Source organism: Callospermophilus lateralis, unplaced genomic scaffold, assembly GCF_048772815.1.
Source record: "Callospermophilus lateralis isolate mCalLat2 unplaced genomic scaffold, mCalLat2.hap1 Scaffold_177, whole genome shotgun sequence".
In the NCBI taxonomy this organism is placed as follows: Eukaryota; Metazoa; Chordata; class Mammalia; order Rodentia; family Sciuridae; genus Callospermophilus; species Callospermophilus lateralis.
Genome location: NW_027512821.1, coordinates 535,025 through 562,311, shown reverse-complemented (window position 1 = coordinate 562,311; position 27,287 = coordinate 535,025). Strand labels below are relative to the sequence as shown.

Genomic DNA, 27,287 nt, shown 5'->3' with positions numbered 1-27,287 from the left:
TGTATAATTAGTTATTTTTTTAGAAATTGAGATAATTCTTCTGAGTTAATTACCAAAGATTATACATCAAAGCAGACTCAGGAGTACAAGCAGCACAGATCTGGATGAGAGCTGGAGCCAGCACAGCCTCAGTGCTAGCAGAAGGTATCCTGCCAGGCCTCTGTGGTGCATCAGTGCTGCTCCTGCTCCATCTGTTTGGCCTTTCTTACCTCCCCTCCACCACCCTCTATCTAATCTATACAACCATATAGGCTGTCCAGCCCTGGACTGGGAGAGAAATGCACAGATTCTGCAAGCTTGCTGCAGCAACATTCCCCTGTGTGCAAGAGCTTGCCTTGTCCTCTAGAAGAATGAGTTGTAAAGCAGAAAAGGAGTCAAGATACTGAAGAAAATGATGCCAGCATCCAAAGATGGAGAGAGCAGCAAAGAAAAGAGTTTTAATGAGAACTCTGAAAAGCTGTCCTGATGCAAACTACTGGAAGCAGACACTGCCCTCCAACTAACACACTCATGTGTTTGAGGGGGGATGTCCTCAAGTTCAGGAACAAAACTTGGCAAACACCTGAAGATTAGCTACCCCTGTACCTCCCAGAATCTCATGCAGCCAGCTGACCAGCTCCTTCTGCAGGGCCAGCTTCTCCAGACACTGGCAGTGGGGCTCACCGATGTCTTGTAGCAGCTTCTTGGCCTAGATGAGCTGCAAGCTGATCTGATCCAGTCTCTCATGGCAGGTGGCCTCAAAATCATCAGTCTGCAAGATGAAGCTCTGCTGAGGGCTATTGCAGAGATCACCCATGCCTGCCTTCCCACAAGCCTGGACAAGAAGATGCTACAGCAAGAGTGTGACACACTCTTGCACCAAAAATAGTATGACCTCCATGGCCCTCTTTGCTATGCTACGGAAGCTACTGTCCACAGTACCTAAGTGACATGATGAAGCCTTCAAGGACTTTGAAACCTGTTCTGCACAGCAGCCCTGCCAGATCCAGGTTTCTCTGTTTATGAGAGTTACAGACTTGCTGAAAGTTTCAAGATTAGGTATGGACTATTCCACACTCTGCTAAATTTTAAACACTATCGTGCCTGTCTCTACTAAACATAGGCCACACACACCTTAAAAATGTGAGGCTAAGAAACAGGAGGGAGAAACTCAGGCCTGACCTATGAAGGGAGCAGTGTACCATTTGGTACTTCCTGTTGGAACTAGGAAAGGTACCTGGACAATTGACAAAATATTTTCTTCTGTGCTTTTATAACCTAATAAAATAAGATTCCTCTGGAAAGAGGATGGTTTCTCTCTCCTGAATTTTTGGTTCTCATATCGACCCAAGAAAACTCACTAGTTAAGGAACAGTCACACTATCTCAAACAAAGGTAAAAATGCAGGCCATGGAATGTTCTAGCCTCAGTGCAGCCCAAACAGAGCCTTTCAAGGGGTTGCCACACTGCCGATCCCAGAATCCCTGGGGCTTCCAAGGAGTCTGAGGTTGGCCCCCACCTCAGAGGAGTCCCCAGCAAATAACTAAAAAAGCTTATTAAAGTGTAAAGAACACTGAAGTCACCAGTCAAACCAAAATCCTTTTAGACCTTGCAGATAACCTTGGCTGAGCTGATTGCCTGGTGAATGCTATGGTACTCCTTGATCTGCTCAACATGCTCTGATATCCAGCCCCTCGGGGCCTGAGGTTGTACTTCACACATGATCTGGCGATCCAAAGTCAGGTCATTGTATTTATCTACAAAGTCTTTGAAGATGACATCAATTTCTGCCAAGGTGACATCTCTTAACTTCAGATCCTAATATAGCTTCATGAACCTTTGATAACAAGGTGAGTATAAATATTCATAGGCCTCTGTAAGTGCAAGAGGTCACCTTTCACATTCCCTTTTGGGATCATTCAATAACTCTGCAGCTTCTTCCCAGAAGATCTGGAAGATGTTGCTGTCTGTCAGTGAGTCTATCCTTTCAGCCATTTCCTGGACCTCAGGGCCTAGGTTGTAGTGTGTCATCTGTTTACAGGATGAGGACTCCAGCTGGCTCACACTCATGGTTTCATTCAGTCTTTTGCAATTCAGGTCTTCTAGGTGTCTTGCTTCAATCTCTCCAAAATCCACTTTGGAAACCACAAGGAAGCATGGAAGTTAAACTGCTAGTCATGATAGCTTCTTATTTTACTTTATGAGTACTTCTAATCACTGCCTTAAGAAAACTAAGTGAACACCATTGCTGGGATTTTTGTCACAGGAAGAATTCATTCTTTCTTCCCTCTACCCTGCTGTGGGCTCATTCATCAGTTTTCATGATAAATAACAGACTGTAAGCTCTTTTGTGAAAAGGACAGTTGGAAACACATATCCATCTCCTTTCCTCCCAAACCCAACTCCAGTGACAGACTAGAAATTGCTTTTTAAAAGATCATAACCAGCAGAAATGAGGAGAGTAGAAAAGGAGCCCAATAGGAACACACACTGGGAAGTAGAAAGATGACCACGCCAGTGGCAAGTGATACTCCAGGGGCCTAAAAACACAGACCCTGAGGCCACAGTACACATAAGCTCAGCCAGGCCAAGCACAAGCACCTGGTAATAAAGGACACTAGTTTCTAAGGTCACCCTAGACTGAGGGAGGCAGAAAGTGAACAGGAAGTGTGTTCAAAGTCTGTTAAAGAAGCAGTTGGTGAGAGTTCACTCCACCATGGAGGCTGCCCTCTGTCTGTCAAGGGACAGGAAGGACCACCTGAAGGGCTCTCAGGCCTGGAGGCCACTTCTAGACATATACCTGTCTTGGGTAGTTACAAAGGACAGGGTGTATTCAATTTAAGGATGAAGAGGACCACACAGCCACCAGGGCAAGAAACTGGAGTAGAGGAGCTCACCCTCCTACTCTCCCTCTTAGATCCAGAAACCTGGCAGCAGGCAGGGGGCTGCAAAAGTGACCAGCCTTAAAGAGAAGCCCTCGAGAGCCAGATCAATTCAAGGGTAGCCACAGAGCCTCAAGGGCCAGGGACCAGAAGCCCTTAGCCTATCAATCCATTTGTGGTGACTGTCTTTATAGACACAAACAAAAATCTCCAACCAGAATAGAAAAAGCTTTAGCATAGGGAACATACCAAAAACCCAAAATAGGGCTTATGTAGCTCAGTGGTAGAATGTTTGCCTACCATGTGTGAGTCATGGGGTTTGATGCTCAGTGCATCATAAAAAAGAAAAAGCCTAGATTTCATCCTCAGTGTGCAGTATAGAAAAGAAAGGAGGAAAAGCCAATGGAAAGAAGCAAATTTGATGAAGTGGAAAACTATGCAAGGAAAAGAAAAATCTTTAAAAATACCTATAATCCTCAAAATATAAGCTACTTCACACATGATCCATGACAACAACATAGTATATAAATGGATCTTTAAAGCAAAAAGGGAGGGGATGCAGTTGTGGCTCAATGGTAGAAAGCTCACCTAGCAAGTGAGGCACTTGATTTGAAGCTCAGAAATACATAAAGATAAATAATTAAAGTATTGTGTTCATTTAAAACTAAAAAAAAAATAGAAAAAAGGTGCTGGTGTGGTGGCATATGCCTGTAATTACAGTAGTTTGAGAGGCTGAGGCAGGAGAATCACAAGTATAAACTCAGCTTCAACAAAAGCGAGATGCTAAGCAACTCAGTGAGATTCTGTCTCTAAATAAAATACAAGGAGCAGATGACAGTGACTTCAGCCTTCCTGCCACACAGAAGGAGGTGGAGCAGACAACAGCGATTCCAGCCCACTCCACGGTAGGAGGAGAATGACCATGCTATGGCCCCATCTACTGATGCATGGGGTGGCTTTCCCCTGGCTTCCATTTAGTGACAACAGGCAGGACCAACAAGACCATCTTCCAGGTTCCTACAGGCAAGGTATTGGTAATATGCAGAGTCACTACATGATTATAAGTTGGAAACTATAATACCTCAAATCCACACTGCCAGAGAGGAAGACACATGGATGACATGAAGAAACAAGGGAGGAAAGTGCTTGAAACACACCAAGCTGATACAATAATAGATTCCATTGACATTCCATTCCAAACGTACATAATTAAAATGATCTGCAGATCAAAGAATAAATTAAAAGAGCAAATACAGGCAACAATTGACTGTTCCACCAAAGAGATATGAGAGGAAATACAGGTAACAGAAGGTTACTTCAAGAAAAACATAGAGACTGTGGAAAAAAAAACAGAAATCCTTGAAATTAAGGAAACAATAAACCAAATACAGAAATTAATAGGAAATCATCAACAGTAGACTAGATACTTGGAAAACAGAACCTTAGGCAATGAAGACAAAATATATAATCTTGAAAATAAAGTTGACCACACAGTGAAGATGGTGAGAAACTATAAACAGAACCTTCACGAATTATGGGAAAACATGAAAGACCAAATATAAGAATTACTGCGATAGGGGAACACACTGAGATACAAACCAAATGAATGCACAATCTCTTCAATGAAGTAATAATAGGAAATCTCCCAAGCATGAAGAATGAATTGGAAAATTAAAAACAAAAGGCTTTTAGGAAAGCAAATATACAAAATTACAACAAATCCACAACAAAGCACATTATAATGAAAATGCCTAGCATATAGAAAAAGGATAGAATTTTAAAAACCACAAGATTAAATTTTCAGATTACATGTAGGGATAGACCATTTTGGATCTTAGTAGATTTCTCAGCTGAGACCTTCAAAGCTAAGAGATCCTGGAACAACATATATCAAGCTCTGAAAGAAAATGGATGCCAACCAAGAATCTTGTATGCATCAAAATTAAGCCTCAGATTTGATGACAGAATAAAAATCTTCCATGATAAAAATTAAAAGAATTTACAATGAAAAAAATCTGCACCACAGAATATTCTTGACAAAATGTTACATGAGGAGGAAATAAAAAAAATAACAATGAAAATCAGTAAAAGGAGGAACTACACTAAAGGAAAATTCACTCAAAGGAGAAACCAAGTCAAGTTAAAAACCAAAAATAAACCAAAATGACTGGGAATACAAACAATGTCTCAATAATAATCCTGAGTGTGAATGGTCTAAACTCATTATTCAAAAGATATAGATTTACAGATTGGATTTTTAAAAAATCCCAAAATATGCTGCTTTCAAGAGACTCATCTCATAGCAAAAGACATTCACATACTGAAGGTAAAAGTGAAAGGATGGAGGAACAAACATACCACTCACATAGGCCATGTAAACAAGCAGGAGTTTCCATCTACTAATGGATAAAATGGACATCAAACCAAAGTTAGTAAGAAGAGGTAAAGAAGGACATTTGATACAACTTAAGGGAACCATACATCAACAAAACATAACAAGCATAAATATGTATGCTCCAAACATTGGAGGTTCTATGTATATCAAAAAAAACCCTTCTCAATTTCAAGAAGAAATTGATCACAACAGAATCATACTGCATGACTTTAGCACACCTGTCTCACCAACAAAAACTAAACAAAGAAACTACAGAACTCATTAATATAATTAATGATTTATATGTAAGACATATATCGAGTATTTCACCTATCATCGAGTAAATACATCTTCTTCTCAGGAATACATGGATCCTTCTCTAAAATAGACCATATATTAGGCCACAAAGAAGCTATCAGCAAATTCAAAAATAGAGATACTACCCTGTATTCTATCATAGCATAAGGAAATGAAAGTAGAAATCAATGATAAAATAAAAAATAAAAGCTTCTCCAATACCTGGAGACTAAATAATATGATATTAAAAGAGAAATGAGTAGCAGAAGACATCAAGGAGCATTTAAAAGAATTCTTAGAGGTAAATGAGAATATCAACACATCATACCAAAATCTCTGGGACACTATAAAGGCAGTGCTAAGAGGAAAGTTGATTGCAGTAAGGTCATTCGTTAAAAAGAATAAAAAGTCAAATAAATGACCTCACATTACATCACAAGCCATTAAAAAGAAGAACAAATCAAGACCAAAAGTAGTAGAAGACATGAAATAATTAAAATCAGATCAGAAAACAATAAAATTAAAACAAAAGAGACAATTCAGAAAGTTGACAAAATAAAATGTTGTTTTTTTGAAAATATAAATAAAATTAATAAACCATTAGCCAGGCTAACAAAGAGAAGGAGTGAGAAAATTCAAATTACTAAAATTCATGATGAAAAAGGAAATATCATGATGGATATTACTAAAATACAGAAGATTATTAGAAACTGTTTTGAAATTTATACTCCAATAAAATAGAAGATCTTGATGACATCAACAAATTTCTAGAAACATGTCGCGACCCCTTGCCCGCAAGGAAGACGCAACTCAGGAATCTTCTTTCAGCAGTTTATTCAGGCCTTGATTTAAGTATCTTTTAGTGACTCCCTTTCTTTCTTCTTCTTCCTTTCTCCTCTCTCCCGAGGGCCCAAGCACAGCCTAATAAAGCCTCCCACGTACCAATCTTAAACCGCCGCGTGGGTCTTTCTTATAGGGTGGCAAGAGATAGCGTGCCAACTCTCCACAAAGGAATTTGATTTATCACAGGCCACAGTGGAAGCCCGGCGCCATCTTCTAATGGCGTCCACAATTTACAACAATGGCTTACTACAGTTCCCCCTTCTAATTTATAAAACAATGCAGGCGAAAGTAGAGGTCCTATCCTACTGTGCAGAAGTGGCTGCAATGTATGGTTCAGTCCTAAGGAGGCGCCTTCCCCAGACCTGACCCCATATCAGCCGACGCCTTTTTTCGTAGGGCGGGGGTGTGGACGTCAAACCCGCATGCAATAGGACATGCTTTCCTTGAGGTCCGTTGAGGGATCACTCAAGTGCAGTGCTTTGCCTCGCATCCTGCATCGTGATGAAGGTGGACGAAGGGGGACAGCTAAGGCTGAACTGTGGCTGCACACAACGACAAACGAGTTGACAGCACCCTGAAAGAAAGGCACGGACTTTAAGGCGATAGAGAAGCATTAGTGTGGAAACCCACCTGCGTGCAATGGCAGCAAGACCGGCAGAGTGCAAGGGCTTTCCAACACCAAGAGAATAATGAGGAAAGACATGCCGATCCCAGTGCAATGTTATAATAACTTGGGGTGCAATGGCCATGTCAAAGATTTACTGGTTAAGCTGCGCAAGCCAGACTTGAGGTGAATTGCCATTTTCTAAAGCTGCAAGAGCTTGGATGATCATAGCCTTATCGTGAGCATTGCGGGCCTTGAGGCGACAGAGAAACCACAAACAGAGAAACATACCGAAGCAACACATTGCACCAAAAATGCCTACCCCCACCCACTCTTTAAAAAAGGAAAAAGCAGAAGATATCCAATCGGTGAATTGACCCAAAGTCATGGGATCAACACAGGTGTTATTCAAGACAGCTATCTGGGTTAGTTGAGACTGGATCATGTCTTCCGCTTCCATGGACCAATTTCCAGCCAAATATTCGCCAATGATGCGGGAAGCATTCCTGGAATCATTAAATCTGACAGAGGTTATGCATAAATGTGCACGTTGGTCAACACAACCCAAAAGTACTAAGTCAGCCAATTCTTCTACCTGAGCTTGGAGTAAATCTATTCTTTGGTTGGCAGCTAAAATCCCTGACAAAATATGTTGATTAATTGTATTTTGGGATTCAAGTATAGTGGAAGTTTGTTGGACAACTTGATTAATGGTGGCAGCAGTTTGTACTTGATTGGCCATAGCCATTCCCGCCGTAACCGCTGCAGCAGCAGATATCACCACGGCTGTCACTATAGCCGCTGTGATTCCAAAATCTCTGCGGACTCTAAGTAGCTCAACAATAGGGAATTTATCAGGATCCGCAGTGACCGGGATTGGGACGAAAGTTGGAATTTTCATAATCACTGCTACAGTCCAGGAACCATTCCAACACTCAGATAAGAGACAGGTAGTATGAGAACAATCCAGCATCCCCGATGAGGTGGCCTCAGCCAAAAGGAATAAGAAGGGGGATTGGACCCAGACCATTGCAGGAGGCAATGTGGCATTATACAACAGAGAGTTGAATGAAACAGATGTAAGTCTATTACCTTGTTCACTTTCCCTAACAGTACCAGAAATATTAGCCAGCCAACTTTTGGCTCCTAGCAACTGAGCCAATGCAGAAATATCGGCTGAAGCTCCCTTTTCATTGGAAATCAGCCACTGAAACCAGGACCAACCTACTCCTGTAGAGGAGCTGGCACTATTGTTAAAGTTATAAACATACCTCTTAAGAGAGGGGGAAAGGGAGAAACCTTTAGCAACTTGATGTTTCTCCCAAGAATGATCCTGACAAGGCGTAAATGTTGGGGGGAAACCAAGATTAGGGGAACAGTAAGGAGAGGCCTTAAAATGAGTGGCATTATAAATACTACTAGAAGAAGGAGGCACTGGAATTAGTACCTCGGAGATAATAGCCAAGGTAGTTATGTTAAGAGCAGAGCTGCTGTTTGCGGGGGTCCCTGAGCCTGATTGCTTCCCTGAAGCTACTTTGCTCAATACAGCACTGATAATGCTTCCTGAGACCTGATTGGACTGTAATGGCTCCTCCCAGTTAGTCAAATTTTTGGTCTTAAGGCTAATGCAATTAGCGTTTCTAAGGCTGAAACAAAAAACTCCTGTGAGATTGATTAAAAATTCTCTCCATGTCCCCTCTAGGAGAGGCACAGGGAGCAGACATCTCACATGAGGTAGAAAAAAGAGTGGAGAGGACACTAGAATTACCATGAACCGGCATCGGCATTGGCCATGCCCGTGTCACTGCCCACCACCGCATTGGTGTCGCCTGTGCCATCGGCACCAGCACCAGAGCCAGAGCACTTAGCAGAATGAAGATCTTCATCACAGGATTGTTGTGGTATCTCTTGTTGCTGGTCAGCTGATGTCGAGACTCTTCTTGTCAAGCGTTCAGGGACCCACAACGGTTCCGTACGATCCTGGGGAAAAACACATACAGATCCTCGTGCCCATGTCAGCACGGGGTCAGGGCCATTCCATTGGCCCCTAAGAACATCCTTCCACTTAACATAGCCAATCACAGAGGGCTGAGGGGACACATGTCTGTCGGCCGCAGAGCGACCATGAATATCCAAATTCAAAAAATTAATGGTAAAGAGAGCTAAGGACAGGCGTTCTTTAGGAGTGTGTTCAGCTCCTATTCCCCCTTTTTGTTTTTGTAAAGTTTCCTTTAAGGTGCGATGAGCACGCTCAACAATGCCTTGTCCTTGAGGATTATAAGGTAAACCATGAGTAAGTTGCACTCCCATAGTAGAACAAAAAGCTGTAAATTGTCTGCCAGTATAAGCAGGTCCATTATCAGTCTTAAGGGATGCAGGTGCACCCCATGCTGCCCATGCCTCCAAACAGTGAGTAATGACATTACGTGCCTTTTCTCCCGATAAAGCAGAAGCATGGATAATTCCAGAGCACGTATCAACGGAAACATGCACATACTTAAGGTTACCAAAGTCAGGTATATGTGTCACATCCATTTGCCAAACAACCAATGGCTTTAATCCCCGTGGGTTTACTCCATAATTAGGGGGATGAAGAAATGTGACACAATGGGGACATTGCAATACTATCTGCCGAGCATCCGCTCTTGAAATGGAAAAACACCTGCGCAATGTTAATGCATTAACATGGAAGTTTTGGTGAAACAACTTAGCCCCCTCTAAGGAGGAAGCCAAGCATATCAATTGACTTCTAGTGGCTAAGTCCGCATAGGCATTACCTTGGGATAACGGACCAGGAAGAGAGGTGTGAGCCCTGATGTGCATTGGATAAAAGGAAGCAGTGCGGTTAGAGATAAGCTGTTGAAGCTGAGTAAAGTAAACAGACACATTGTGGGCATCACTAATAGTTCCCACGGCCTCCAGGACTTTCAGTGCTTGTACCACATAGCTGGAGTCCGAAATAAGATTAAAAGGAAAAGAACACTGTTTAAAAACTTCAATAACAATTTGTAGTTCTACCCATTGTGGATTTCCAGGAGCAAATTGATGCTGGATAGGGGGAGAGTCATTAATTACGTAGGCTCCCATTCCAGACTTGGAACCATCAGTAAAAATGTTAACAGCCCCCGGAATTGGACTGGATGAAGTTACCTTAGGGAAAATGATGGGATGTTCTTTAACAAAATGGAGTAATGGATGAGAAGGGTAGTGATTATCAATACCCCCTTGAAACGAGCAACACAGGATAGCCCAGTTGTCTAGAGTAGCACATAAAACATTAAGTTGAGGTTTAGTGTAGGGTATGATAAGAGAAGAAAGTGATTGGCCGAAAAATTGAATGCTTTGTTGAATCCCTTTAAGTGCCAATGCTGCAACAGCATCAGGATAATATTCTAAGGATTTTCCTGGGGATACATGTGGGTGGATCCATAGTAAAGGCCCATCTTGCCACAGTACTCCAGTAGGCTGCCGCATAGTGGCAAGCACACATAACTGGAAAGGTTTATCACTCTGGAGCCTGCATAGAGTGGCATGCTGTATAGCTTGTTCTACTTTTATAAGGGCCGCTCTAGCCTCAGTAGTGAGGCTACGAGGGGAAGCAAGATCTGGATCACCCTTAAGAGTAGCATACAAAGGCTGGAGCACAATATTAGGAATATGTAAATATCCTCTTATCCAATTAATATCTCCCAGCAATTTTTTGAAAATCATTTAAAGTTCGGAGATCTTGAGTCCTGATGGTAATTTTTTGTGGTTTTAATTTGTCATACCCAATTGTCGCTCCCAAGAACCTGATAGAATCCCCCGTTTGAACCTTTTCAGGTGCGATGTGCAGTTCATGTTGAGCCAACAGCATCACTAGTTCTTTATAAGCCTCATAAACTGTCTGTTCTAATTTTGCGGCCAATAACACATCATCCATATAGTGAATGATCTTGGTGGAGGAATACTTACGTCTGAGAGGTGCGAGTGCCTTTCCCACATACATCTGGCACATCGTGGGACTGTTAGCCATCCCCTGTGGCAACACCACCCACTCAAACCTTTGATCTGGTTCCTCGTGATTACACGAGGGAAGGGTGAAAGCAAAACGTTGGGAATCTTTAGGATGCAAAGGAATGGAAAAGAAACAGTCTTTAATGTCAATAACAATTATATGCCAGCCTTGAGGAACAGAGGAGAGCAGAGGCAGCCCTCTTTGAATGGGCCCCATAAGCTGCATCTGAGCATTAACTGCTCGTAGATCATGCAGTAGGCGCCACTTCCCTGATTTTTTCTTAATGACAAATATGGGAGTATTCCATGGAGAAGTAGAAGGTTGGATGTGACCCAAATCAAGTTGTTCTTTGACTAGATCATGGGCTGCTGCCAGTTTAACCGAGGGAAGAGGCCACTGAGGCACCCAAACAGGCTCCTCGGTGAGCCATGTTATGGGTATTTGAGCCCCAGTGGCCCCTAGGAAAAACCCAGACCAAACCTGTTAAGCTTTTGATGACCTTGCACAGGATGCTTACGTCCCTGTAGGTGCCTTCCCAGTCCTAGACCTGGCTTATACCCCATATTTTGCATGATATGTTGAGACACTGGGGAATAGTCATTACTAAGAGTGAACCCCATGTCTTTCATCAGATCACGGCCCCATAAAGAAATAGGTAAATCAAGTACATAAGGCTGAAAGGTACCATCGTGTCCTTCCGAGTCCTTCCAAGATAGATGTCTACAGCTGATTTGAGGGGCTTGGGCATATCCAAGTCCTCTTAAGGATTGATCAGAAGCCTGCACTGGCCATCCCCTAGACCAGTCCTTAAGGGCTATGATACTACGATCTGCTCCTGTGTCCAGCAATCCCACAATAGATTTACCCTCTATGCTTAATTCCAAAGTGGGGCGATTGCTCATATCCAGTGACAAATAGGCACAATTTCCTCCGGTGGTACCAATCTGATTTCCTGTCCGTGACCTTGAGTCAGCAGGGAAGTGATTATGCAAACTAGGCAAAATTAGCAATTGAGCAATCCGATCCCCTGGGGAGATAGACACAATGCCCCTTGGGGCTTCCACCATAACCTTTATTGCCCCTACAGTATCAGGGTTTACAACTCCGGGGAAAACATGAAGACCTTGTAGGATAGAGGATGCACGTCCAATTAACAAACCTACAGTGCCAGGGGGTAAAGGCCCTTTGAACTCAGTTTCCACCAATTGGACTCCCATCTTAGGTGTTAATACGAGTCTGGAGGTGGAACAGAGGTCCAATCCCGCGGCACCTGTAGTGGCTCTCCGCATCTCGTGGGATGGCGCAGAGAAGGCCATGTCTCGGGTTCGGGTGTGACATTCTCCATTGCCCCATATATTCGTGGGCCCTGGGGTAGGGGGCCCCTTCGGCCGTTTTTTGGCCCAGCTGAAATAGGCTGTCCATGGATGTCCCTCACTGATCTACACTCTCTTGCCCAATGCTTCCCCTTTTTGCATTTTGGACACAGCCCCGGTTGACGAGGGCCATTAGAAGGGCCACCGCGAGGAGGTCCAGTAAAATTGCCTTTTTTGGGACAGTCACGTTTGAAATGGCCGGATTGACCACAATGGAAGCATGCTCCGGCACCAGGACCGCCCCCTTTTGCAATCCGAAGGACAGCAGCTGCAAGACCTGCATTAGTTAAAGGTCCTCCAAGCTCTCTACACACTTTCATCCAAGCTTCTATGCCCTTGTTTTTATAAGGAGCGATTGCTGCTTTACATTCTTTGGTGCATTGCTCAAAAACAAGTTGTTTAATCAAGGGCATTGCTCTATCAGGGTCACCAAAGATTTTTCCTGCGGCATCCACCATCCTAGCAACAAAATCCGAGAAAGGTTCTGTGGGGCCTTGCATGATTTTTGTTAAATTGCCAGACACTTCTCCTCTATTTGGGAGTGATTTCCATGCACGAATACAAATGTTATTGATCTGTTCATATACCTCAGGGGGGTATCCTGTTTGTTGATTAGCAAATCTGCCTTGTCCCAAAAGCATTTCCTTGTCCCAATGGGGGTGTCCCGCCGCATAGTTTTGGGCAGCCTGCTCTACAGCACCCTCTAGCATAAAGGCTCTCCAGTCCAAATATTTGCCTGGAGAAACACAAGCCCGAACAAGGCTAGCCCAATCAGAGGGAGTCATACAGTATCTAGACAGACTCTCCACCTGAGTTAATGTGAAGGCGGCATCCACCCCATAAGTACGCACAGACTCTGCCAGGGTCTTCACAATTTTGAAATCTAAGGGCTCATGGAATCTTCCCCTATTGTCATCCTGGAAAACTGGATAAGCAAGACCCATCTCAGCATTAACAGCCCTCCATGTTTGGGCATGGAAAGCTCTCCTCGAAACACCCTCACCGTACGGCGGCGGGTCCGGAGGATCATTTTTCTTGAGCTCCTGTTTATTTTTGTTTCCTTCTCCCATAGTTAAACTCCCTAGCTGCCGAGACAGTCTCCCGAGCTCCTCCTGTTCATCCTCCTCCTCTTCTGACCCACTTTTGCATGGGAGTGTGCGCAGTGTACTGAGATCTGGATACAAGCGTTTCCTCCCCCGTTTCTCGCTCTGCACATTCCCCTCCTCCTGAAATATTTCACTCCGTGCCAGAGACAATCGCCTCCTCCCCTGTTTCTCGCTTCGCACACTGCCATCCTCCTGAAATACGTCACTGCCTGCCGGAGATAATTGTTTCCTCCCCTGTTTCTCGCTCCGCACACTCCCACCCTCCTGAAATACCTCACTGCCTGCCATTTCTGATTTTTCTTCATGTAACTGCTCTAAAACTTCTTGTCCTTTAGTAAGTGCTTCCTGACATCTGCTATCTGTGAGGCAACTACGAATCATCTTCCAAAGGGGTATCACCCCACCCTCTAATATGCCCTGCTCAGAAGCAAAGTCAAGGTCTGTGCCTAACTTATCCCAGCTAGGCAGAGTAAAGCTGCCCCAGAACGGAAACCATGATGCAGCAATATCTGTCTTCTGTAAAAATCTCTGTAAAGTACTACGTTTCACTTCTAGGCCCTTGGAACGTAACAGGTTATCTAGGGCCAGGAGAAGCGGACTTGAAGATACGGCACCCATGACACAACAAAAGACACACAACAAACAAGAGTGAAAGTAAGAGCAAAAGTACACAGTGCAGCTGCAATAAGATTTAATGCTCTCTCTGGCTTTACAGAGGAGCTGCCGCCTTGACAGCGAGTCCTAATTACCTAGGACTAATCTCCGCTTTAACAGCGGGTCCCAATTAATCTGGGACTAATCTCCGCTTTACCTGCGGGTCCCACCTTACCTGGGACTAATTGGTGCACCACCCCTGACTGCTGAAAGTTCTGGTTCCCGGGTCTCGGCACCACTTGTCGCGACCCCTTGCCCGCAAGGAAGACGCAACTCAGGAATCTTCTTTCAGCAGTTTATTCAGGCCTTGATTTAAGTATCTTTTAGTGACTCCCTTTCTTTCTTCTTCTTCCTTTCTCCTCTCTCCCGAGGGCCCAAGCACAGCCTAATAAAGCCTCCCACGTACCAATCTTAAACCGCCGCGTGGGTCTTTCTTATAGGGTGGCAAGAGATAGCGTGCCAACTCTCCACAAAGGAATTTGATTTATCACAGGCCACAGTGGAAGCCGGCGCCATCTTCTAATGGCGTCCACAATTTACAACAATGGCTTACTACAGAAACATATGATCTATTCTATCTGAATCAGGAGGAGTTACACAATTTAAATCAATTTCAATCAAGGAAATAGAAGACATCATCAACAGCCTACCAACAAAGAAAAGCCCAGGACCAGATAAATTTTCAGTTGAGTTCTACAATACTTTCTAAGAAGAACAAATACTAGTACTCTTCAAATTATTCAGAAAGGGAGGAATCCCTTCCAAACTCATTCTAGGAGGCTATCATCACCCTAATACCAAAACCAGACAAAGACACATTAAGGAAAGAAATCTTCAGACCAATATCTCTAATGAACAGACACAAAAATTCTCAATAAAATCCTGGCCAATCACATACAAAAACATATTAAAAAGAGTACACCACGATCAAATGGGGTTCACCCCAGGGATGTAAGGTTGTTTCAACATTATGGAATCAGTAAATGTAATACATCACATCAATAGACTTAAAGACAAGATTCATATGGTCATCTCAATAGATGCAGAAAAAGCATTTGACAAAATACAGCACACCTTCATGTTCAAAACACTAGAAAAACTGGGAATATTAGTATCAGACCTCAACATTGTAAAAGCTATGTATGTTAATCTCAAGGCCAGCATCATTTTAAATGAAAAAAAAAATTCAAAGCATTACCTCTAAAAACTGGAACAGGACAGGGATGCCCTCTTTTACCACATCTATTAAACATAGTCCTCAAAATTCTAGCCAGAACAATCAGAAAAACAGGAAATTAAAGGGATATGCACAAGAAAAGAAGAACGTAAACTATCACTATTTGCTGACAACATGATATATATAGAAGATCCAAAAATTCCACCAGAAAACTTCTAGAGCTAATAAATTAATTCAGCAAAGTTTCAGAATATAAAATCAATACCCATACATCAAATGCATTTCTATACATAAGTGATTAATCCATTTAAAGAGAAATTAGAAAAACTACCCCATTCAAAATAGCCTCAAAAATATAAAATACTTGGGAATTGACCTAACAAAAGAGGTGAAAGACCTGAAAACTACAGAACACTAAAGAAGAAAATTGTAAAAGACCTTAGAAGATGGATAGATCTCCCATGCTCTTGGATAGGCAGAGTTAATATAATCAAAAGGGCATACTACTCAAATTGTTACACAGTTTTAGTGAACTTTCTATTAAAATCCCATTAAAATTCTTCATAGAACTAAAAAAAAATCATAAAATTTATTTGAAAAAATAAGAGACCCAGAATAGCCAAAGCAATCCTTAGCAAGAAAAGTGAAACAGGGGGCAACACTATACCAGACCTTAAACTATACTGCAGAACAATAATAACAAAACAGTTTAGTACTGGCACCAAAATAGATATGTAGACCAATGGTACAGAATAGAAGATACAGAGACCAACCCACACAAATACAGGTTTTTCATACTAGACAAAGGTGCCAAACACATACACTGGAGAAAGGATAGCCTCTTCAACAAATGGTGCTGGGAATGCTGGAAATCCTCTGTAGCAAATGAAATTAAACTTCTATTTCTTACCATGCACAAAACTCAACTCATAGTGGATAAAGGACCTAGAAATTATACCAGAGACACTGTACCTAACAGAATAAAAAGTAGATCCAAATCTTCATCATGTCAGACTAGGCCCTGAATTTCTTAACAAGACCCTTAAGGTATGAGAAATGAAATAAAGAATCGATGAATGAAATGGATTCAAACTCAAAAGCTTGTTCTCAGCAAAAGAAACAATCAGTGAGGTATGGGAGCAAAATTTTCCCACACATGTCAGATAGAGTGCTAATTTTCAGGATATAGAAAGAATTAAAAAACCTCAATACCAAAAAAAGAAAAAAAAAACTAAACTAAACAACCCAGTCAATAAATGGAATAAGGAACTGAACAGACACTTCTCAGAAGAAGATATACAATAAATCAACAAATATATATATATATATATATATATATATATATATATATATATATATATATATATATATACTGTTCAACATCTTTAGTAATTAGAAAAATGCAAATCAAAACTACTCTAAGATTTCATCTTACCCCAATCAGAATGACAGTTATCAAGAATACAAGCAATAATGAGTATTGGTGAGGAGGTGGGGAAAAAGGTACACTCATACATTGCTGGTGGGACTGCAAATTGGTGTGTCAACTTTGGAAAGCAGTAAGGAGATTTCTTTGAAAATTTGGAATGTAACCACCATTTGACCCAGCTATTCTATTCCTCAATCTATACCAAAGGACTTAGAATCAGCATAGTATAGTGACATAAGCACACAGATGTTTACAGCAGCTGAAGTCACAATAGCTAAACTGTGGAACCCACCTAGAGGCCCATCAAAAGATGAGTGAAAAAAGAAGCTGTGGTATACATATATACACAAACACACACACACAAACGCACACATACACACACACACAATGGAATATTACTCAGCATTAAAAGAGAGTAAAATTGTAACATTTGTAGGTAAATGGATGGAGTTTAAGAATATAATGCTAAGCAAAGTAAGCCAATCCCCAAAAACTAAAGGTGGAATGTTTTCTCCCTTAAGGGGATTCTGATCTATGATGGGGGGAGGATGGGAAGAATGAAAGATCTTTGGATTGGGAAAAGGGGAGGTTGGGTAGGGGTTATGAGGGTAGAAAACATGGTGGAATGAGATGGACATCATTACCCTAGGTACATATATGATTGCACAAATGATGCATCTCTACACAATGTACAACCAGAGAATTGAAATGTTGTGTTCTAGTTGTGTATGATAAATTGAAATAAATTCTGCTATCATGTACAACTAAGTAGAATAAATAAAAAATAAATATAATAATAAAAAAGAAATTACTCAGTCCACCAAAAAAAGATATAATCCATGCTTATAAAATTACATCAAAGTGAATTCAACTGCCATTTGTAACTAAAAAGAACCAACAAAATGCAATCCCCAAAAATTCAGCATACTACAGTGATTCAACCACATCAATGTTTATAGCAGCTCAATTCACAATAGATAAGCAATGGAGCCAACCTCAGTGCCCTTGGACAAAGGAATAAAGAAAATGTGGCAATTTTACAGAATGGACTGTTACAACTACTTTGTTATTATGAAAAATTATTTTATGTTTTTTTTGGTTAATGGATGGAAATGGAGATTATCATAAGTTAAATAAGCCACAGCCCAAATGTTAAAGGTTGAATATTATGTCTGACATGTGGATACTACTTCAAAATAAGGGGGGGGCATTAAAAATAATCAAAGTAAGATCAGAAGAGTAGATGAAAGTGAATGAATATGGGGGGGGGGGAAAGGGATAGGAAAAGTCAGTGTAATGAATGCAACTTAACTTTCCTATATACCTGTGTGAATATACCATGAATGTACACACTGAATCTCACCATCCTGTATATCCACATGATACTAATTTTAAAAGACGCTTATGTAAATAGCAAAATGATCAGTAGAGGGAAAGAAACAGGGAGTGGAAGGAAATTAAGGTAAAGAAAAATACTGGGGACTGAATTAGAACAAATTATTTTCCATGCTTTTATAATTATGCCAGCATATTCTATTTCTATGTATAACTAAAAAGAACCAATAAAAAAGAAATATTTTATTACTTTTATTTTTTTATTTCTTTATTTCTAAATAAATAAAATATAAAATAGGGCTGGGGATGTGGCTCGGTGTTTAAGTGCACTTGAGTTCAGAGTTCAGAGGGTTTTGGTATCAATACCTGTTACAAAAAAGAAGGAGAAGGAGAAGGAAAAGGAAAAAAAAAAAGAAAAAAGGAGCACCTTCAAATTAAATATATGTGAGAGCTGATATGAAGAGTTCAATGCCCAGGCTGCACAAGAAATTTGAGGAGAAGGCTCAGAAAGCATAGCCTAAACAGGAGAGATGTTATGAGAATCAGACAACCATTTCAGGAGGTCCAGCAGCTGCTGATGTGAACCCAGCAAGAAGGAAACCACAATAAACCAATTCATGAGAACTCCCTAGAGCTCAAAGACTAGATCTCCAGCTGACAGAGATCTGCCATGCCTAGTCCTGGAGATGGAAAACAGATCAACAGTCAAGTACAGTTGAGAAGAATGGGCCCATGAGCAGAGACCTTCCAGAGAACCCTGAGCCAGGGTGCCATGCAAACTCCTGGCACCTTCTCCTCAGGGATATGGCCTGAAGGCCAGCCAGTCCTCTTCCCTTGGCAACTCTGTGCAGACAGCCACTTTCTCTACTCCTCTCCTCCACCACCACACAAACGAACCACCCCCTTTGGGGGCTCAAGGCCTCTGACCCTCCCTCAGCCCCTCTTTGTACTCCAGAGGTATATGCCAGTGACCACATGTAACACTAGTTCAGGCCCCTCTTTAGAGAGGCCTCTCCTGAGCCCCTGAGGGCTGCACAACTTGTTCTTTTACAGAACCCACAAAACCTGGGTCTGTCAATTCCTGCCCCCCTTGAGGCTCAAAGAACCACCCTGGGGCCTCCATATGGGCAAACTGATGAGGTGACCAAGCAGATGCCATTTCTGCAGTAAGGAACCAACCAGAGTGGAAGACCCATTCAGACAGCAGGAAGAGCATGGTCATCAGCCACAGTAAGCATCAAGATGGAGAAACACAAAGAGCTGGGGAGACATACCAACAACAAGGCTCCAGGCAGGGTAACTAGAACACAGGTCACAGGGGAGAGCAGGGCAGGAGAGCACTGAGGGGTCTCAAGAGAAACTGAAACAAAGGCGCTTGCATAATTTCATTGAACAGCACAGCACCTTTCAGGACAATCTGGATGCCTCAGCAGGGCATGCATTTCCCTTGTGCTAGGCCTCAGGCATTCCACCAACTCCAAAAGTGGCCCTAGTCCCATACTGACCCATCCTGGTGTCATCCAGGGCTGTACAGAGGTGGTCAATAAATGAACTGCAGGAACAACCCTGAGGCTGAACAAGCAGCAGGGCCCTGAACTGTGCTCTGATCCTCATGGTAGCTGCCCAGATGACCACCTGACCTGACAAGAGGCTCACACATGCCCTAGCATGTTTCTGTTTTGGTCAATTTTAGTACTGCAAATTTTGTTTTTATAGCCCAAGGAGAGCATTTGAGACCACAGATCTGGGACCCAAAAAAACAAATGAGGACATTTCCTTCTGCAGAAAAGTAAATCCTAAATAATTGACAAACTTCCAAAGCACCATCTATTGGAAACTGGCACCAACCTGGGATGGATAAAATAGTACCACCTGGAGAAAGCAGACACCTTATCAACAATCATTCTTGGTGCCTATAATCCCAGTCACTCAGAAGGCCAAGGCAGGAGGATCCTAAGTTCAAAGCCAGCCTCAGAAACTTAGTATGGCTCTAAGCAACTCAGTAAGACCTTGTCTCTAAATCAAATAAAAAAAATGGCTGGGAATGTGGCCGGTGGTTAAGCACCCCAGGGTTCAACCCTGGCATAAAAAAATAGTTAATGGGTGGTATTTTAAAGAATAAAGGCTGAAAGGAATAAGGTGAAAACATAGACTTAACCATCTCCATTCCTATGTCACAGTTCTGAAGTGTAAAAAGTTTAAAAAGAGAGTCACCCCAAGATGTCACTCTGCATCACTCACAGCAGAAACTCAGTACCCACAGTGGAGAAGCTCCAGAGCAACATGGAGCTCTCCACTCAGCAGCAGGAATGCTGCCCTAGACACAGCTGAGAGAAATGAGTGTGAAGGCCAAGGGCAATGCATCTTCAGAGGCATAAATCAAGTCAGGTTCCCTCTGGGGCACGAGGGCAAGGATGACTGCAGGCTGAGGGGCATAGGGACCTGAGCAGTGCGGCAGGACTCGGGCTCCGCTGCCATGTTGTGTTGCGACATGAAGAGAAAGGTTCTGGTGGGGAAGATGAGGCATAGACATGTGCTTTTTTAGGGGGAAACAGGTCCTAGTTTTCTGTGAACAATAGAATTAAGGACAAGGAATGGGTCATGTTTTTCATGAGGCTAAGAGTGAAGTGTGTAGTCTGCACAAAACAGAACCCAGCATCTAGGAGGTGCCAAATAAATACATGACAGCTGACTTGACCACTCTGTCTCATCCAGGCTTCCCCAAATACCCCAAGTTCCCTTCCAAATCAGGCTGCGTGGAATCTCAGACCTCTCCTGGGTATAACATTTGGTCCATAAATCCCACTCACCACTGGAGGTCTAAGTCCAACGATTGTGCAAATGAACTCAGAAGATGAGGCAGGGATCTCATAAAACCTCAGGTGTTTGGTGATCCTGCAGACAGCTTCATGGAACTTCAAGCCCACAGTCAAGAGGATTCTCATGAGGTCTTCTGAAGAATATAACCACCACCAGGAGTCCAGAGAGATCATTGAAGTCATTGGGAAATGAGAAAACAATACCAATTATCAATTACCAGTCCCTTCTCCTTTTTGAGATGTACAAGTATACCTGTACTCACAGCTCCTCAGGAGGCTGAGGCAGGAGAATGGCCCAATTCAAGGTTAGCCTCAGCAAATTAGCAAGACCTTATCTCAAAATAAGAAACAAAAAGGGCTGGAGTGTGGCTCAGTGGTGAGAGCCTCTGGGTTCAATACCCAGTACTGCAAATAAATTAATTATTTAAAATAAAATAAATGACCACAAGTAAGGCATTTACTTGATCTCCTCCAGGCTACCATTACAATGAGCCTTAAAGCTGTGACTGTGATAATAAGGGAACACAGTCCTTTTGACTTAACTTAGCAGTTGGAACTCTATAAAAACCAAGTTAAAATATTTTCAAATACATTCCCTTCTTTGAAAAAATAGCTAAGAGTGACTCTTTCTAATAATTTAAACATAACTTAAGAAAAAAATCAGAGAGATATAGGAGGGAGGGAGGGAGGGTGCTAGAAGAAGAGTGTGCACTGTGTATGGAATTTTTTCCACCTGGTGTGAACGGGTATTACATTTACTAACTGACAGCCTGGTGATACAAGAAAGAACCCTGCAAAGTCCCAAAGACTTGTCATGCAGGGAGACCATGTGCTGTGCCCCACGTCCAGACATCCCAGGGGCTCAGAGGAGGGAAACCAGCAGTGCTGAGAGGCTCCATGAACACCTGGGCCCCTGATGAACATTCCTGTTCTGTGTTTCCTGTGCTGTTTCTCCAGGTGGCAAAGGTCATGCACAGGTGCGGGAGTAAATGATTCTGCAAGGCAACCTTTGATTTTTGTTTTAAACTCATGCAACTTACAAAAACCATAGAAGCAAACATTTAAAAAAAATGCAGGACACATACATTTTCATTCTGAAAATGATCATTTAAAAATAAAGAAAACACAAAGGCCAAAATGTTGGATGGGAATTAAGCAAAATCTCAGCACCCAAGAGCTATGATTGGCTTTTTTGTTTGTTTGTTTTTAGTCCTGGAGACTGCACCCAGGCCTTTCACATGCTAGGGAAGCGCTCAACCCCTGAGCTGCATCCAAAGCCCAATTCATTTCCTTTAAGAAAAAGAAGAAATTAAAACCTGGATGGCTGTATTCACAACTGCAGAGTACACTAGGGCACTTGCTGGTGTGCCACCTTCCCCCTTTGACAGGAGGTGGCTCACACAACATAGGAGCCTTGCAGTAATTGGCTGATCTACTTACATGACATTATAGATGTTCACAAGGTAAATGAGCATTTTGAAAACCTACCCAACATGCTAAGGCAAGGAAGAAAAAAGGAAATATGAAACTATCAACCAGAAAACAGGTGTTCATGCTTAGAAGAGAGTAGGGCATGGGGACTTGTCTTTTTCTCCCTGCACATTAGACTTCAAGGGCTCAAGAGCCAATCTTTATTTTCCACTGGTAAAATTTGTACCATTTTCATTTTTTTTTGGTTGGTGTTATTTTTATTGTCTTTTGTTTTTTGGGGGCTGGAGATCAATACCAGGGCTTTCTTCCCAGCCCTTATACCATTTTATACCATTTTCGTTACCTCATTTTCTTTACCCCAAAAAGCATCAAGGGAAAAACAGCAACTATGACACATGCGATGTTCACAGAGCCTTCTAAGACTCATAATTAACAAGCGGCTATGTTCCTTTGTGCTCTGTATACTAGACCAGAATCAACTCTGGGAAGTCAAACTTTAACCCTAAGAAATAATGACTTCTTATTTCAGCAATTCTTAGCACTTCCCCCAATCTGCACTTCAGGACAGAAGACCCACAAGCATTCAATATTCAGCGTGTTACCTGCTTTTGCTAAGCAAGGACCTGACGATCTACTTCCAACCACAAACCTCCAAGACATCTTCTGAATCTTAGAGATCTTCTGAAGCCATTGCAGCCTGTTGTGAGCCCCTAGAAAACAGTCCAGGACCCAAGCAGGCATGAGACTCAAGTATTATGTGGAGTTTTCCATATATGGAATGAGGCTTCCCAGAGATAGCATACTTAACCAGGATCGAAAGACATACTCATCCACACACAGCAACTGCTTCCTGCTCTCTGTGAAGTCAAGAAACTGGTTCTTGAAGGAAGAAACTGGGACAGAGACCAGGGCAGCAGTGAGAGCACTGAACAGACTCAAGACAAGAAAAAGCAAGACTGGGAAGGTCCAGAATTCTAAGATCTTAACGTAGATATCAATGCATCATGGAAACAGACATATGGAGTGAATCAAATGAAAACTGAACAAAATAGCCAAATGCATGGCACACCTGTGATCCCAGCAACTCAGAAGGCTGAGACAGGGGGATCAAAAGTTCAAGGCCACACTCAGCAATTTAGTGAGGCCCTGTTTCAAAAGAAAAAAAAAACATTAAAAATGGACTAAGGATGTGGCTCCATGTTTGAGCACCCCTCGTTTCAATCCCTGACACTAAAATAATGAATTAAAAAAAAAAAACATTTCCATTTTGAAACCTTCATTTCAAAAGGTTCCAAAACTAGATGAGAGATGGGAACAATTGAGCTAACTACCTTTATTCCTAATGATGGCACTGAATCCCAGTGGATGGAGTGGGCAAGGGGACAGGTTATTCCACACATGAAAATTATCTGTGTGTGAATACAGTGATGTTTTCATGTTTAATTCAGGATTATTTTAAGTTTTATACTTAAATCGGATTTTAAAAAGTTTTTTTATGGTGTTGGGGAGACAACCCAGGGCCTCGCCCATGCCAGGCAGACCTTTGTCACTGAGCACAGCCCAGCTCCCTTTGATTTTTTTTATGTAGTTGTGCTTTCCAAGTCTTCTCTGAAGAATCTTTCCTCACTCCAAGATGACCTTATTTAGAAGCATGCTGTTAACACATCAAGGCATGTAAGGATTTTTCAGAGAGCCTTCTGCTCAGCTGTGGTTAGGGACATGCACTCTTGAACAGCAGCACCTTCAGGGTACTGAGAGTGGTTCAGCTCAGAATGCAGCCTGTCTTGTTGCATGTGCTCACGGGCATACCTGAGAAGGGTATGTTTCCTGGCATGCAGGGTGCCAGAGCCCCTGGGTGCCATCTGGGCCTCCAGCTTTCTTCCCAACATCTGTACCATATTCATTCTCCTGCCAATTGTTTTACAGTCACTGAAGAGGAGGCACAGGGCTCCACAGAGCTATAGATCTGGATCTGCTGGCTCCTTCTCTCAGGCTCCTGTGTGGGATTGGATTGGATTCTCTACCCTGAGGTTTAGTCCTACATGGTCCCTTTGTTCTCTGGTCCTCTGTGACTCTTGCTCTGACTTTTATCTTTTTGGTGGTGCTGGGGATGGAACCCATTGCCTCGGCCAAGCTAGATAAGTGCTCTGTCACTAAGCCCCAGCCCCAGCCCTGGCCTTATTCTGGCTTTTTAAATTGATGGAATGCATATTGCTTAGTATTTAGTTTGGAGTTTTGCATCTGGGAGTCCCATTTCTCCTGCTGAAGCACAGTTCTCAGTGGGGGCAGTGGTGTTCAAGCCCACCTTCTATCCCACCCAGGGGTGCCTAGCAATACCTGGATACACTTGTGCCTTTAAGACCTGGGGTGGGGGCAAGACATTGTCTCTGTACCCTTGCCCACCCAAGACTTCCATTCCAGGAGGCCTGAGCTTCCCACCCATGGGTCACTGCAATGCCTTCACAATCAGAGAGCAGAGAGTGTGGAAGTCCTCTGCTTTTTCTGGCCAGTTCTATGGCCTGAGCTTTATGGCTAGCAGAAGGAGAAGCTTGCTCCAGCCCTACCAAATGCACTCATCACCCACCACTTCAGCTAAAAGGCAATGTCAGAGATCAGAAACTGTGATTTGTGATACTCAGGGCTGAGTCTTGGGATATACAGAGTTGCTAAGTGTCTGTCACACAAATGAGTAAACACACATTAATATAGTCATAAGAGGAAGACTGCATAGCACTTTGGCCATGCCAGTGATCCCAGTTGTTTCAGAGACAGGAAGATCATGAGTTAAGCCCAGACCTGGCAACTTAGCAAGACTCATGTCAAAAATTAAATATTTTTTTCTTTGTGGGGAGTGGTTCTGGGGATTGAACTCAGGGGCACTCATCTACTGAGCCCCATTCTCAGCCCTATTTTTATTATATTATAGACAGGATCTCACTGAGTTGCCTAGTGCCTTGTTTTTGCTGAGGCTGGCTTTGAACTCTGGCCTCAACCTCTGAGTACCTGGGATTACAGGCATGTGCAAACATGCCCAGCTTCAAAAATTAAAAATTTAAAGTCACTGAAGTAGCTTCGTGACAAAGTGCTGACATATCATTCCAATATGCATTTACATTAATGCAGCTTTACAACTTACTCATTTAGCAATTCTTCCTGAAACTGAGAGAAGGAGGTTCCCTTGAGGGCAGCTTAGATGTTCTCAGACTGGCTCACAGAGTCTTTTCTTGGAGGGACCAGCTGCATATAGTAATTCAGGGAGGATGCCAAGCCAGCCAAAGACCCTTGCAACAATCCATCTGGAAGGGAACAAAGACCTACTGTGAGCTGTGGATTGCTATGTCCAAACTGCCTGTGGTCTGATGTCTCAGGAGGGAAGGGACAGCCACTTGCACCTAGCAGAGGGAGCATAATAAACACCTGGACTGAGTACCAGACCAGGAGGCACAAGGTGGCAAGGGGGACAAGTTCCTGGCCCCCGACCCAGTGTACCAGGATACCACAAATGCCAACAGACACCCACTAGAGTCAGTTCTACCCACACCATACAGCTGAGGTATTGAGGTGCTTGGTTTCTGACTAAGGAATTCACATAGGGCCTAGGGTTTGAACCAGGCAGTCTGAGAATGGTGGACCTAAACACAAAACAAATGTTTTTGTTTTTAAACTGGAATTAAACCCAGAAACCTTCTACCACTAAGCTATATCTCCAATCTTTTTTTTATTTTGAGATAGGGCCTCCCTAAGTTGCTGAAGCTCAAACTTATAATCTTCCCACCTCAGTCTCCTGAGTCGCTGGAATTACAGGCATGTGTCACCATGCCCAGCTACAAAGTCACTTTTTAAAAGGAATGGCACATGATGTGTGTTCCATGGGCACAGAAATTCTTCCTTCTCTCACACCCATACACAGCTGTTGGTAGATATCCTTACCACTGTCTCTCTTTCATACAGGGCACAGCAACTGCCTGGGTCTTTAAAGCTTAGGAAACCCACAGGTGCTAAGAGTTCAGGAGAGGCCACCTGATGTTACCCAAGCTCAAACCAAACAGAAGCAGAAGAGACCATGATCCTCCAAGCACAGCAGGTCAGAAGAGGACTCCCCTACCACATAAAAGGCCACGGCTGACACAGCAGGGGCAGTGTGCTTCCACCAGCACAGGTCTGCCAGCAAGAACAGCATCCCTGTGGGTTCTGCAGCTGACCTAGGTGACACCTGCAGGCAGGCCTGGGCCCCAGTGCTAAGGCATGCTGAGTGTGAAGAGGAAGTTCCTCCCAGGAGCACTTCTATCATGTACTTTATATTATTCATTTATTTTTCCAGATGGGGTTCCACTAAGTTGCTCAGGCTGGCCTTAAGCTCTTGGGCCCAAGCAACTCTCCTGCCTCAGCCTCCCAAGTAGCTGGGATGACAGTGCTGCCATGGTGCCTGGTCCTGTGAAGCTTTTTGAAGTCAGGGTATTCAGGAGAACACAGAATTTAACAACACTAGCAATGACATACATGCCAGCAAAGTGACAGGAGCAAGTGGTGACATGACTGTGGTTTTATTTTTCCCCAGTGTGCACTCAGCCTTTCTCTATCACTTATCTCTATAATCAGATAGAAATCATGATAAATGCCTACAAAATCTCTGACAAAAAAAAAAAACATGGGATACCTCTCAGATGTTACCAGGATATGGTGGAGGTCACCGTGCAGGGCATCTGGTGAGCAGGGACTGTGGCAGAGAATGGAGCACTGTGAGGTCAGGTCACACTCCGATAAGCAGAGTTTGGTATCTTCCCCAAGGAAGAGACTGATCAGTCCCATTCTCAGTCTGCTCCACACAGGGCAGCCTTCATGCAGGACATCCCCACTTTTTTCTTCTAGAAATGATCTTATCTGCTTTTTAAAATACTCCCACAAGTGTTTCTTCACCTGACACAGGGGGAAAAGAAGAGGCATGACCATGGAGTGCATGCCCTGGCTGGAAGGCCCCTTGGGCAGG

The 27,287-nt window shown here is 42.9% G+C and overlaps 1 pseudogene; it reads right to left on the bottom strand.

Moving 5' to 3' along the window:
* The window catches only part of LOC143388266 (E3 ubiquitin-protein ligase RNF213-like), a 131,681-nt pseudogene that overhangs the window by 12,124 nt on the left and 92,270 nt on the right, over nt 1-27,287 (bottom strand).